The 15627-nt window shown below is 35.6% G+C and overlaps 1 pseudogene; it reads left to right on the plus strand.

Annotated features, from left to right (window-relative positions):
* Positions 1–2403: 2403 nt before the first annotated feature.
* On the plus strand, positions 2404–13282 carry LOC132488375 (exportin-4-like; annotated as a pseudogene).
* Positions 13283–15627: the final 2345 nt, after the last annotated feature.

The raw sequence follows: 15627 nt of genomic DNA on the forward strand, positions 1-15627 counted from the left end.
TTTTTGTTTTTTATTTTTCTTTTAAGATGATGAAGTTTCTTCTGAAATGTTCCATAAAGAACACTATCAGCTAAATTTTTTCCCAGAGAGATAAGTGTAATATTATACTTTTATTGAGAGGAATTTTAAATGTTAAAAAAATTCTTAAATCAGAAATTTAAAAAATGCATGGTAAGATTCTATTCAGATTTAAAATGTTAGGTGTTACATAGTAATTCTCTGGTATAGGATCCATTAGGTGACATGGTGTGGGGATGAGGTAAGGGGTATTTAAGATTATAATCCCCATTTCATAAGTAAAGCAATGGAATTTTGGAGGATTTTCATCCTCCATAGAGTTAGTTAGGTATAGAAGTAATATTCAAACCTGTATCTGTCTAGCTCTATAGCCTGTGGTTTGAAAAAACATATTGTACTTCCCACCAGTGCTTGCACACGTAGTAATTCTATTGTAACACTTGACTAAAAAATCTTATGCATATTTTATAATGGTATTACCATATTATTAAGAGATCCTCAATGGTTAGCTAATAACTTCAAGGAGTATTTAATTATTCTGGAATGTCTAACAGAAATTCAAAGCAAATAAGAAATTAATCAAAACTTTCCAGAAAAAAAAATAAAGCAAAATTTCTGAGACTGCAATGTCTAATTAGTGTGACTGGACACAATGCTGGGTCACAGGCAGAGGACCAGCAAGGAAATGGGAGTCCTGCAGGCAACCTGTTGCCTAGGATTTACCTTTTGTTGCTGTATGAAAGGGAACTCTAGAGATTTTGTACTGGAGACACCTGTTTGGTAGGAAGGGCACTCAGGGCATTTGGAGAACTGGCTATTTACCAAGGGAAGTAGGAAAATTTTAATATTTTAATAAAGGGTGTGCCTGTATAAAAAACATGCTGAATCTGTATCATCTTGGTTCTAGGTGTGATGAGACACTGGCCCTCCCAGCACTTGCAGTGGTCAAATAGAGCCTGGTCAGGTTACCTCATTGAGCCTAAGTAATGTTGTTTTCTATGTCTCTCCTAGTCTCTGAAGCTGTGAAGCACTTTTCTGAGTCAAAGTAGAGATATGTCACCCACTTGCCTGTTCCCACTTACTTTAAACAATCATTATTTTAAAAAATAAATTAAGTAGTATGCTTTATTATATTTATGTTTGTGGGATTTTTGTTGTTCATTAATAACGTTAACTAGAATAGAGCCAGTTGAGGCAAGAAATTCAGATTCTAAATTTGGCTTCCATAATGTACTGTGTGAATGTGGAATATAATTTGAATTTCTTTTATAGCCACAAGTTGCCTCATCAGTAAAACGATGGGACTGGAAGAGAGTCATTCATCCAATTAACAATTATGTGTGGAGTCCTAGCTAATCTTCAGAATACCTTCTCTGTGAAATCAGGAACTTACACATTTGGAAAACATGGCTAAAGGTAAAAGAGGAATTTGAAGAAAATGTTCAAACTCTTATATTAAAAAGTGTCTGCAGGTGAGCTGGATTATACTTGAAGAATACAGTAAATCCCCTACATAGCAACAAATTCTGTTCTGAGAGCATGTTCGTAAGTCCAATTTGTTTGTTAAGTCCAACACAGTTATCCTAGGTACCCAACTAACACAATTGGCTATACAGTACTGTACTGTAATAGGTTTATAATACTTTTCACACAAATAATACATAAAAAAGACACAAAAAATAAAGAAAACATTTTTAATCTTACAGTACAGTACCTTGCAAAGTACAATACAGTACCAGCTGCATCACTGCTGCTTTCATGCTTGCTTCTAGACATCCTGGGCTCGAAATAAAGATAATGTACTACTGTACTCTACACAGTACTTTACAGTAAAGTACACAAAAGCACAGCCACTTGTAGAGGATGCACTCATGTGACAATGTACGCCAGACACATGAACTAACTTACATGATTGGACATGCCAACGCACATTTGCATCTTTGAAAGTTTGCAACTGTAAGGTGCGTATTAGGGGACTTACGGTAGAATTAAGAAACCGAGGTGCTAAAATCAAGCATATCTCAAATTTGAATACAAGTATGAACACATATTCCCCAGAGCAAAATATTTCATCTATCTAATATTTGATTTACTTAGAAATAAATTGATTAAAATAGCACACACCTGTCGCAGTCTGGGCCAACGGTCTGGGCCGGCTGACGGGCCTCGCCTGGCGTTCGCAGAACAGAAGGCGCCCCCGGCTCAGTGAGGCGGCCAGTCCGTGCTATCTCCTTCCCTGCAGACCCGAACCTGGTGGCCCAGCCAGGCCAAGCCAGCCCCGTGTGGCCGCGGCACCTTCCACTGCTGCTGTGCCGGCCTCAATGAGCGTGCCTGCGGCTCCGGGATCCCTCTGGCGATAGGCGGGCTGCGGCGCGAACTCCCACAATGCAGCGCGGGGCGCATGTGCAGCTTGTGAGAGAGACTGATGAGCTGAGGTTCTGTTGTTACCTCAGGACTGCGTTCACCTCTCAGAGCGTGTCGGAGCCAAAAGTCACAACCAAGGCGAAGAGCGGGACAAGGAAGGCTTTATTACTTGCAGTAAGTAAGAACTCCCGGGATCTTTCCTGAAACAGCGTCTCCCTGAACAGCAAAATTGGGGAGGTTTTAAGCTAAGGTACATGCGTGTTCATGAAGGGGCTTGAGCTGAGGAGAATTCAGCATAGAATTGGGGCAATAGGTGACAGAGTCCAAGCTTTAGTTGATTCAAGTCAGGAGGGTCAGAAAAAGTCTACACCATCATCCCTTAGGTTTGATCCGGTGGTTGAGCGCTCGAGGGGGTTTAAATTCTGCAAAACAGCTCAAGAAAGTGTTTCAGGCTAATCTTTACCATTAAAGCAGAACTGGGAGTCTTTACAACTGACTGTTTTTACTGTTGTTACTTCTCTGGCCTGATAAAATTGTTTTTGTGTTGTTGTTGTTTGTTCCCTTAAGATTATTATTACTGGGACCTGTGCCAGGGCAAGCATTGGGGCCAGGCTTAGATCACAAAATGGCTTAGGCCTAAAATGGCTGCTCGTGTGTCAAAAAGCTGTGTCTGGTTCTTTTCCTCCAATCACCCCCTACCCTGTCTGCATACACTGGGGCCCCCGGACGTGATGGCTCAGCTGGAGAATGTGGTCAGGGTTCTGATGGCACCACCTTCCGTGGTTGACAATGAACAGTGCCAGCATGCAGAGCGTGTAGTTTTCATTAGTTTCATTTAGGAAATCAGAATTACCATTTGAAGTTGGCAAGCATATTTCGGGTTCTTTACTCTTTGGAAGTAATAGTTGAAGACAGGTGAGGAGCGTTCGTGAAAATTGTAATTGGTGATTAACCACCACCTGCCTGAGGTGTTTTCTAAGAGGAACTAACCTTGTTATGGTGCCAGGGTCACTCACTACATTTAAAAACAAAAACAAGACCGAATAAAGTGGGCTGTGTCCTCTGTCAATCTGCCACAGCCATAACAAAAGCAGTAATTGTCTGAAAATGGATTCTCTTGGAAAAAGGTAGCATCGAGTCACTGTGAACATCCCTTCTAACCTACGTCTTACAAAGGTCAAACCTCCAAAAGTATATTGGGAAGAGATTCCATTAATGGTAGCAGTAATTGTAAAAGGAATATCCTCAGATAAATCAATTGACAGCAAAAGTGGTTTTCATGAAGACAGCCAGTTGATAATGTTGACGAAAAATTAATCAGTTGATCTAAGAGAGAAATAGACAGTTTTACTCTAGCCAAACTGAGGATTCTAACCCCAGGAATAGCAACTTGGAAAGCTCTGAGAACTGTTCCACCTATTAGAAGTCAAAACACAGTTATATAAGTTTTTTGAGACAGAGGAGTGTACATTAAATGACGTATTACTGACAGTTTACACAGTCTGGCAAGTAGTGGGTTATGGGTCATCCTGGGCCCTTATAAGATTAAGAAGGAATGTTATCTTTTAAGGAGTTGTCTTGTTGGTGCTAGGAGAAGGTTTCTCTTTATGGTTGAGCAGGTGTTTCCGTAGATGGGGAGGTTTGGTTGATGCATATTGCTGATGCACAATGCACAGTAGAGGGAAGAGCAGAGGCCAAAGGGCAGAGAAAAAAATTTTATGTTTAAATTTTTCTTGTCTTGCCATAAAATATGAATTTTATTTCAAAATAAGTAATGACAATCTCAATGTGCAAACTGTGGCCTGTTCTAACTGCACTACTGGGTGAATTTTCAAATTCAAGTAAAACTAGCAACATTTGACTATGTTGCATATGGAATTCCATGGTAACTGCAAAAGACTTTTTCATGAAGAAGGCCTTCAAATCTTTATGTTAACTGTTAAAGTTCTGCAGTTCACCTGAAAGGAAAATCTCAATGCTCGGATATCTTCAGTATTTCATCATTACCTTGCACTTGCTAATCAAGCCTTGAGCTGGAACATTCTTCCTCTTGCCCCCGTGGAGCAAATAATATCTATTCACATTCCCTGGAGAGTTTGCATGTTGGAATCTCCCGTCACTTGTGTTGCTTAAGAAAAGAGCTAAATGTAAGCTTGGTAAATGAAAATATCTCAATTATGTGGTGGACCTAGCAATATTAGGTGTCTCACTGTGTCTCAATTCCAAACAGCCTTCTTAAATAATCTTTAAATGAAGTCTGCAAGTAGAGGCTGATTTAACCTTTAATCATGAATAGTTACATAAAAAATTAACGTAGCTAAACTAGACTACATAAACTCTTAAAAGGAGATGTAATAACTTAGAGTTATCACTTGACATATTTTAATACTCCTTTCTATTCCCAATAGGTAATTACTCCATTGTAATGTTAAAATTCAGGCTTATAAATGCTGTTTATAAGACTGTAAAGACTCTTTTTCTTTCTGTGATCTCTCTCCTTTGTCTTGGCAGCCAGTTCAGTCTCTCACTATGAAAAAGAGACAGACATCAGCAATATGTGGTGAAACAGGATTTAAAAAATAGAACACTCTCTAAAATTAAATAAGATTTAGTGTTAATTACTCATAATTACTCAAACTTTTCATTGAAATTCATCCAATGAATTGAAGAATTGTTGGCTTGAAAATACACAGTGTTTAAGTGTTCTATCTTAAAAATTATATTTATTGTGTGTATGTAGTTTTATATATATATATATATATATATATATATATATATATATATACATTTTTCCCCCATAGATTAGATAGGCTGTGTCTAACTTTTACCAATGTAATTTGGCTAAAAAGTGCTAAAATGATTTTCTCATTATAATCATACCTAGATTGTCAGAAGTTTCTCCCACCACTCTCTGCTGCCCTTCTAGGCTGGGTTACATGAAATTGACAAAAATCAATTTGCTGAGTCATTGTGCAGATATTCGTGAGAGTCTTCAAGTTGGAGGGGGATGGTTTCTGAGATATGAACAAAAATACCATGGAGATTTTAAGTTCCAGCACTTACTAGCTATGTGGATTTGATTAAGATAAACTCTCTGAACCTCATTTTCCACATTTTAAAAATAGAAAATAAACTTACTGCACAAAGATGATATATAGATTACATTGGATTATGTCAGTGCCTCTTGCATGGAACCTTGTACCTAGTAAATACTGGATGTTTCCTTCTACTGATGAGGATACAAGTAAGCCTACATCTATGAGGGAAATGGTTTAAGGGCTTTTAAGGGTGGATATCATTACTACTATGGTTGTTGATTATATTCTTAATGGTAATTGGAGATACTAAGCAGGGGTATCAGCCACTTCTGACATGTGACATGGATGGGGTGCTTAGTTTTCATGTTTAGCTATGCTATTGTTTAATGTTATAGACAGAATTAAATTTGTTAAGTGGGGTACCCACTTAACTACCCAAACATATAAGAGACTGATTTAAAGTGAAATTCTAATGAATGCTTTAAAATTGAGAAATAGCCTAGATCTATATAGATTACTAAATTAATATGAATTTACTGGTTATCTCCCACTAAGCACCTGTGGTCCATTATATAGAAAATGGCACTCTGTGTTCTGGAGAACTATGAAAATTGTATTATCTATTTTTTTTTTAAATCAGGGATTAAAAGAATTATTACCTCACCAGAGAGTTATATAATATTGAGTATATTATAACCCTTTATATTCATTAATTGAAGTTATACAATTCCATCTCCAGATCAGTATTTTCTTAGGTGATATCCTTGATCCCATGAAGATATTTGAAAGTCATTCTTATCTTTTCTTAAGAACACCTGCAATATGTGACTGTGGATAATTTTTGTGTATCAATAGCTTGTTCTTTCTATTGCTGAGTAGCATTTCATTATGGACATCGCACCATTTGTTTATCCATTCCTCTGGTGAGAAGCATTTAGGTTGCTTTCAGCTTTTGGTGATTTAATTAAAACTGTTATATAGATACAAGTATCTGTGAACATAGATTTTTATTTCCCTTGGATAAATATCTAGGAGTGAGGTGACTGAAATGCATAGTAAGTGCATATGTAACCTTATAAGAAACTACCATAGTTTTTTCCCAGTGGCTGTATTATTTTATATGTTGGCCAGTTATATGTGAGATTTCCAGTTTTGAATTCTTTTCTAGCCCATAGCACTTGGTATAGTCAGTTTTTCACCCTCATTCTAAATGGGTGTTAAGTGGAATTTTAACATGGTTGTAACTTATTTCCCTAACAACTAATGATTCTGGGCATCTTTTCATATACTTATTTTCCATCTGTGTATCTTCTCTCATGAAGTTTTTGGCAAGTCTGACAATTATTTGGTTATTTTGTTTTCTTATTGTTGAGTTTTGTGAGTTCTTTATATATTCTAGATACAAGTCATTTATAAGATATGTGATTAGCAAATGTTTCTTCCTAATATTTGTTTTAATATTTCAATTCTCTCAGATTTTTTCACAGAGCAATTTCTCAATTTTTATTTTGCGTATAACATCCTTTAGCTGTTCTATCTAAAAACACTTTGTATAACCAAACGTCACAAAGATTTTCTGGTGTATTTTCTGCTAAAAGTTTTATAATTGTGTATTCTGCATTTAGATTTATAATCTTAGTTGAATTAATTTTGTATAAAGTTTGAGGTATAAGTTTGAGGTATAGGTTGAGTTCCATTTTTCTTTTCAAATGAAAGTCTAGATGTTCCAGGATTGTTTAAAAGACTATCCTTTTTACTTTACATTTCTGTTGCTTTTTTGTCAAAAATCAGTTAACCATATTTGTGTGGATTGAAAGAAAGAGAGAGAGGAAGGGAGGGAGGGAGGGAAGGAGAGGAAGGAAGGAAGGAAAAAAGGGAGAGAAGGAAGGAAGGAAGGATGGGAGGGAGAGAGAGAAGAAGAGAAAAGGAGACCAGTGTTTACTTGGAAAATATGTGATTAAGTATCTGCATTAGGATTTTCTGAAAATGATTCTAATGCACATTATTTTATACTCTTGAGCGTGTACACAAAACAATGAAAACAAAGTAGGATTACAAATTTGTACAGGTAGTTTGACAAATACAAGCTGTCTTGCACATATAGATAACTGAAGGTAAATCGGGCAATTCAATTGTGCTGTTTCTTGTGTAACATCTCTATCTTAAATAAGAGATAAATTGCACTTTCAGGTTTTTTAAAATGTCCTAGGTTTCAATTTTACTGAAAGATTGAAATTAGTGCATTACTTTAAAAATATTTCACATTACAAAAATCTCTCCTGCAAATATGCAGAATGGCAAGAATGTCACATATTTTACACATCATTTCAAGTCTTCATGGCATCATTTGTGTCCTGATCTTTGGCCCCTTAGCTGAAGAGTAAGGTAAATAAGGCTGAAATCTTACTCCTAGACCAAGTCTGTTTGGGAAGACAGAAAATAAACAGACAGTAAAATGATGTAATTCATCCCACAAGCAACTATTAAGTGCCTACCACACTTAAGGCTTCTAAGATACATCAGTGAACGGAAAAGGCAAAAAAATATATCAATAACTGCCTTTGTGGGGCTCATACTAGAGCAAGGAAAACAGATAATAAAACATTAACATAATAAAAGATAATTATATTTTTATGTGAGAAGTGGATAAGGACAATAGGAAAAAACAGGGCAGAGTAAGAGTGTCAAAGGTGGCAATTTAAATTATGTTTGTAAGATTTATTTGATAAGGGTGGTTTTAGCAAAGACTTGAAGAACATGATGTACTTAGCTACAGAGATATCTCAGAAGAGAGTATTCCAGGACAAGGAAAAAGCCAGTGCAAAGTCCCTAAGGCATGATCCTACCTGCAAAATACTAAGAAGGTCAGGGTAACTGTAGCAAAATGAACAAGAGGAAGGGAAAAAGAATAGGAGATGAGATTGTGTAACTTGAGGGTATCTGTAAGGCCTTTGGCATGTGCTTGGATTGAAATGGGAGCCATCGTGGAGTTTTGAGTATAGTTGTGGCTTTCTGACTTTTGTTTTAAAGTGGCTGCAGTATTGAAAGCAGACTGCACAGCAGCACATGTAGAAACAGAGGACAGATTGCATAGGCCCATATAGCTGTCGAAGCATAGAGGGTCATGGTTCTTAGGCTGGCAAAGTCAGGGAAAGCCTCCTGATGGAGGTTACCCTTGAACTGTCATGAAATCTGGATTGAATTTTGGTGCCTCTGGATAGAAAATGATTCCCTGGTAGATGAGTTCAGTACGACAGCTGAGGTCACTAGGCCTTTAGTGGGCTTACGAAAAGGAGAAGTTTGAGTTATCTTCACTCTAAGAATAATAGAAGAGGTTAATACTGGGAGTCTGCAGTTTGATATTCTCAAAAGAGTCAGAAACCATAGTCAAGAACTTTGTATAAGTTTTGCGAAGTTTATAACTTGTTTGCTTTCTTTCTACCATTGTTATTTGGAAACCTAGCATCAGCTAATTGCATCCATGTTTCTTCTCCTTAGGCACTGAACAAAAAAAAATAGGGTCCCATCTGTGCTTCCTTTCACAGCTTAAATTATTCCACTTATACCCTTCATCCAAACGCCACCCCATTAGTCTTTTCAAACTTCCTTTTTATTACAAATAAATTACTAAAAAAAGCTTGTAGCATGAAAATGTTCCCATGATATTTCCTAATTGAATCGTAGAAATCCCCTAAAACTGCTACTTACATTATAAGGCCCTCTTTAACAGGGAGTATTTATTCACCCACACCATCATAGTAACCAAGTCAGGAGTGTGTTGAGGCGAGGAAGAAATTAGCATTACCTCTGTTACTTAATACCACCTCCAAACCTTCCTCTACTCTTAGGTAAAATACCATCATGCTTTTGAAGCTTATCATCTAGTTTCGGCCACTAATGTCTGTCCTCCTAATCATTTTTAAAAATAACATCTTTATTGCAGTATAATTGTTTTACAATGTTGTGTTAATTTCTTCCATATAGCAAAGTGAATCAGCTATATGTATACATATATCCCCATATCCCCTCCCTCTTGCGTCTCCCTCCCACCCTCCCTGTCCCACCCCTCTAAGTGGTCACAAAGCACTGAGCTGATCTCCCTGTGCTATGAAGCTGCTTCCCACTATCTATCTATTTTACATTTGGTAGTGTATATATGTCCATGCCACTCTCTCACTTTGTCACAGCTTACCCTTCCCCCTCCCTGTGTGCTCAAGTCCATTCTATGAATCTGCGTCTTTGTTCCAGTCCCGCCTCTAGGTTCATCAGAAACTTTTTTTTTTTTTAGATTCCATATATATGTATTAGCATACAGTATTTGTTTTTCTCTTTCTGACTTACTACACTCTGTATGACAGACTCTAGGTCCATCCACCTCAATACAAATAACTCAGTTTCATTTCCTTTTATGGCTGAGTAATATTCCATTGTATATATTTGCCACATCTTTATCCATTCATCTGTCGATGGAAACTTAGGTTGCTTCCATGACCTGGCTATTGTAAATAGTGCTGCAATGAACATTGTGGTACATGACTCTTTTTGAATTATGGTTTTCTCAGGGTATATGCCCAGTAGTGGGATTGCAGGGTCATATGGTAGTTCTATTTTTAATTTTTTAAGGAACCTCCATGCTATTCTCCCTAGTGGCTGTATCAATTTACATTCCCACCAACAGTGTCGGACGGTTCCCTTTTCTCCACACCCTCTCCAGCAATTATTGTTTGTACATTTTTTTGATGATGGCCATTCTGACCGGTGTGAGGTGATACCTCATTGTAGTTTTGATTTGCATTTCTCTAATGATTAGTGATGCTGAGCATCCTTTCACGTGTTTGTTGGCAATCTGTATACCTTCTTTGGAGAAATGTCTATTTAGGTCTACTGCCCATTTTTGGATTGGGTTGTTTGTTTTCTTCATATTGAGCTTCATGAGCTGCTTGTATATTTTGGAGATTAATCCTTTGTCAGTTGCTTCATTTGCAAATATTTTCTCACATTCTGAGGGTTGTCTTTTCGTCTTGTTTATGGTTTCCTTTGCTGTGCAAAAGTTTTTAAGTTTAATTAGGTCCCATTTGTTTATCTTTGTTTTTATTGCCATTACTCTAGGAGGTGGATCAAAACGGATCCTGTTGTGATTTATGTCATTATGTCATAGAGTGTTCTGCCTGTGTTTTCCTCTAAGAATTTTATAGTGTCTGGCCTTACATTTAGGTCTTTAATCCATTGTGAGTTTATTTTTGTGTATGGTGTTAGGGAGTTTTCTAATTTCCTTCTTTTACATGTAGCTGTATGGTTTACCCAGCACCACTTATTGAAGAGGCTGTCTTTTCTCCATTGTATATTCTTGCCTCTGTTATCAAAGAAAAGGTGGCCATATGTACGTGGGTCTATCTCTGGGCTTTCTATCCTGTTCCATTGATCTATATTTCTGTTCTTGTACCAGTACCATATTGTCTTGATTACTGTAGCATTGTAGTATAGCCTAAAGTCAGGGAGTCTGTTTCCTCCAGTTCCGTTTTTTTTTCCTCAAGACTGCTTTGACTATTTGGGGTCTTTTGTGTCTCCATACAAATATTAAGATTTTTTTGTTCTAATTCTGTAAAAAATGCCATTGGTAATTTGATAGGGATTGCTTTGAATCTGTAGATTGCTTTGGGTAGTATAGTCATTTTCCCAATGTTGATTCTTTCAATCCAAGAATATGGTATATCTCTCCATCTGTTTGTATTGTCTTTAATTTCTTTCATCAGTGTCTTATAGTTTTCTGCATACAGGTCTTTTGTCTCCTTAGATAGGTTTATTCCTAGGTATCTTATTCTTTTTGTTGCAGTAGTAAATGAGAGTGTTCCCTTAATTTCTCTTTTGGATTTTTCGTTGTTAGCGTATAGGAATGCAAGAGATTTCTGTGCATTAATTTTGTATCCTGGTATTTTACCAAATTCATTGATTACCTCTGGTAGTTTTCTGGTAGCATGTTTAGAATTCTCTATGTATAGTATCATGTCATCTGCAAACAGTGGAAGTTTTACTTCTTCTTTTCCAATTTGGATTCTTTTATTTATTTTTCTTCTCTGATTGCTGTGCCTAAAACTTCCAAAACTGTGTTGAATAATAGTGGTGACAGTGGGCAACCTTGTCTTGTTCCTTATCTTAGAGGGAATGGTTTCAGTTTTTCACCATTGAAAACTGTGCTGGCTGTGGGTTTGTCATATATAGCCTTTACTATGTTGGGGTAGGTTGGTATAATGGTATCAGTAATAATTTTAGAATGTACATCACAGAAGAAAACAAATTTCCTTGTTATTTGCATTATAATGAAGTCTCATCAGATCTTTAAACATGGCCGTTTTTAAGTCTTTTGTCATTTATAGACAGTTATTAACTTATTCTTATTAATTAATATATTGCTTAATTTTTTTAAAAAATTGGAGCTTTGCAAACTAAACATAAACTATATTTGAGAAAAGATTTTGTAAAAAGTATTTCCATCATACTCAATGAGCAGTTCTTCTGAGATGAAGCAGTCACTTTATACTTTATTTTCTTTATTAACAAAAAAAAACTATGTTCTTTGTGCAGTTTTCAAAAAGTAACATTAGCCTTTTTGTTTTTTCTTAAGCTTCAGCCATATGCCATTAATTTTCACTGAGGCTAGTTTTTAGCCAGGATCATATTAAAGTATTGATTTTAGATGTTATCTTATTATCTTGCCAGATGGCATGAGAGTGAAATCTCATCTTGGGATCTTAAGAAATGAAGTAACCTATTTTCCAGAGCTAGAAGGCTGTTGCATGAGGATGCTCTTTATAGATGTTTAATTTCTAATGATGTGAAAACATGAATAAGAAAAATACAGTTTAACTCTACTAAAAATAAAGTATTTAAAATATATCCCTGTCAAAAGCTATGTGATAAGTTGATGTGACATTGATACTATTCATTAGAGCATTCAGAAGCTTAAAAACATAAATGATTTTATTTTACTATAGGACAGCAAAGTCAATTAGACTACCAGTTTAAAGTGGCATTTGACTTCAAGACCCTTCAGAGACTTTTCTTTTTTAACATTTACCTAAATACACAGATGTAAAGATTCAAATATGCCCCAGACTAGCATTGATGGTATGCCAGAATTTATTCAGTGTTTCCCATTAATATAAGGAAGGAGATGACTATCCACATAAAACAGAAGCAGGCTAACCTCTTGACAGAAGAGCACTTCTTTGTGTGTTTATAATCACAGATTAATATATCAAATGCTAATATTACCTTAAAATTAGGTTCTTAACTTAAAGGAGTGCATAGTTACCTCTGCTGTTCCTGTATTTTAAGATTCTGAATAGAAAAGGGTAGGAAAAGGGGGCAACTCATAGTGGGTGCTTAAGTTCTTGGGTGTATAGTGTTCCAAAGTAAAATGATATGGGGTGTTAGCAGCATGTTTGGAATGTATCTTTTTTTTAATAGTTCAAATGATCGAAAAATAAGAAAATCTATTTCTGTAAAGCAGAGGCACTTTAATAGCTTATATTCACCAAGAAAGTGCTTACAAGGTACCAGGTACTGCCAACTTTTTGATTAAATTAGCACATTTGCTCTTCTCAACAAATTTATGAATTAAGTACTACTTCTATCACTGGTTTACAGATGGGGAAGCTTATGTAGAGGTTGCATAATTTGTCCAAGGTCTCACAACTCATATAGATTCTTGTCAAATACTGAGAATTAATGTTTGTATACAAATCAAACTGTTGTCCAACAATAGATCTGATGTAGAAATAAAGCCAGCATCTAAGTGGAGAGAGCATAAAGCTCTGATGAAACCAAATAGACTAGCTATTGGCAAGAGTGTGTCTGAATAGAAAAACAAGAATTTATAAAGGAAAAGAGATTTTCATTCTGAACATTCCAAAGTGGAGCATCCCTCTGGAAATGTACATAACAAAAGAACACTTAAAATTGGTGGCATCCACTTGGAGGTGCAAGCAAACATGGCCTCTTTGAAACAACACAAAGATCTTAACAAAATCAAAAGCCTTAGTTAATGTATATGTAATTATTTACTAGAAAATGCTCTAATTTAATAACAATATAAAATGTATTATTGTATTTAACTGACATTTTAAGTAATTTCCCAAGTGCATTTGCAATAATAGTATTTTCTTTATCTTCTTACAGCTCACAGTCTTTGATAATACTGATGTTTTTGGATATTCCTCTCATATATAAAACACCGCATATTATCCAGCAATTTTGGATTAATTGTTTTTAATTGATAAATTTTGGTACTGTATTATTGACAGGTACTTAAAAAGATTATTATTGATTTATGCAAGAGACATGTAAATTCTAAATAACCCTTTAAAAATACGAATAACTTTGAAAAGCCCACAGTAGTCTTCTGTTAACAAGACTGTTTTATACAGACAATATTTAGATAAACAGGTAAACATTATCACTCATATTTTCCCTTTCTTATTTGTTCCCTGATCATATACCCTTGAACTTAGTAGAGACATCTGCTTACTCACTTGTATAACTTTCCATGTATTTCTGAATCATTCTTAGCTTCAGCTTTCTCATCTCTAAAATATGTCTACTTCTTAAATCACTGACCTGTAATCACCACTAAATGATACAATAGAAGTGATTGGAGATTCAGAGACCCTCAACTTGGCTGTATTCAAGAAAAGCAATGATAGGTCCTTAGAGTGCTCTTGTGAGATCTTTCGATGCCCCAGAGTAGAACATCTATAAAGTAAACATGTGTTACCTCTATAAAAAATGAATGCTTCTCATGGGATTTTATCAGGCTTAAGGTAGAGTCTTCCTACCAGGATAAGAATTGGCAAAGGTGAAAGAGAATCCTATCTTGATATAATATATGAATATAAACTAAAGGCTATGGGACTTCCTTGGGGGTCCAGTGGTTAAGACTCCACATTTCCAGTGCAGGGGACACAGATTTGATCCCTGATCGAGGAACTAAGATCCCGCGTGACGCATGTGCAGCCAAAGGGGGAAAAAAACCAAACAAACGGTAAAATAGCCTTTAGAATTCATACAGGTTAGATCTGATATTTTATATTAGAAGAAGAGAAGCTGATGAAAATAATGATATGTTATTAAACACTTATTTTATGCTAGCTAATACGTAATCTCATTTCACCATTAAATAAAAAATACAAGGAGATATGATTGTAATTCCATTTTTGCCCATCATAAAATTGAGACTCAAAGAAGTTAAAAACTTGCCCATGAAAGCACAACTAGTAAGTGGGGGAGTATGATTTATATGCCCATCGCCATTACCCAGTCTGTACTTTCCATGATTCTCAACTGAATAAGCAACAGTGAAAGACAACAATATCCAGAAGTTTTAGGACACAATGCCATCAACAACACAAGCATGATAACAGCTTATTCAAGAATGAGAGTAAGATTTTTTTTGGTGATAGGAGTGAAAGACTATCTGAGAGTCTGGAGATGCAATTGAGGTGATTTAAATTATTTTTCTCCCTAATGAACAAGGAAAAGAAAAAAAGTATTCTTGATTAGAAAACATAACATGATAAAAGAGGGATGAGGTGAAGGCTGGAAGTCAAAGAAATGTGAATACAGCTGAGAATAATGGATTACCCCATAAAAAAATAAAAGTTTAGGGGTTAAGCAATAAAGAACATGTTCATTTAAAAAGATGACTAGGCAAATTCAAACAATTAGAGTTTGGGATCAGGATGGAAAATCTAAATACTTTGCCCTCTTATAAATTTCTGTCCTTTAAACCTCACTCATCTAGTTAACTCTTGCTCATGCTTTAGACTCAGGTTATAAGTCACATCCTGAGGTCAGATTTCCTTGTAACCGATTCCATTGAATATTCGTCTATGGTAAGTTTACCACAGCTGTAATTAAATAAGTCTCTGTGTAATCAAATAAACCTTTGGGATATTACATATTTTAAAAAGTTCTCTTTTTTAAAGAGAATTCTCTTTTTTAAAGAGAATAGGAAAGAGCTATCCAAATAGCATTGACTCATGGTTTCTTAGCCTAGTACCTGATACATTGTACATCCGAAAACATTATTATTTTTTATTCAAGAGCCATAAACATTATTTGCTGAAAAATGGAAAGATCACATAAGAAAGGTAGAGGATAAAAATATTTTAAAAACTGACAAGTAATAGCATCTAATATCTATTGAGTG

Source organism: Mesoplodon densirostris, chromosome 1 (genome assembly GCF_025265405.1).
Source record: "Mesoplodon densirostris isolate mMesDen1 chromosome 1, mMesDen1 primary haplotype, whole genome shotgun sequence".
NCBI lineage: Eukaryota > Metazoa > Chordata > Mammalia > Artiodactyla > Ziphiidae > Mesoplodon > Mesoplodon densirostris.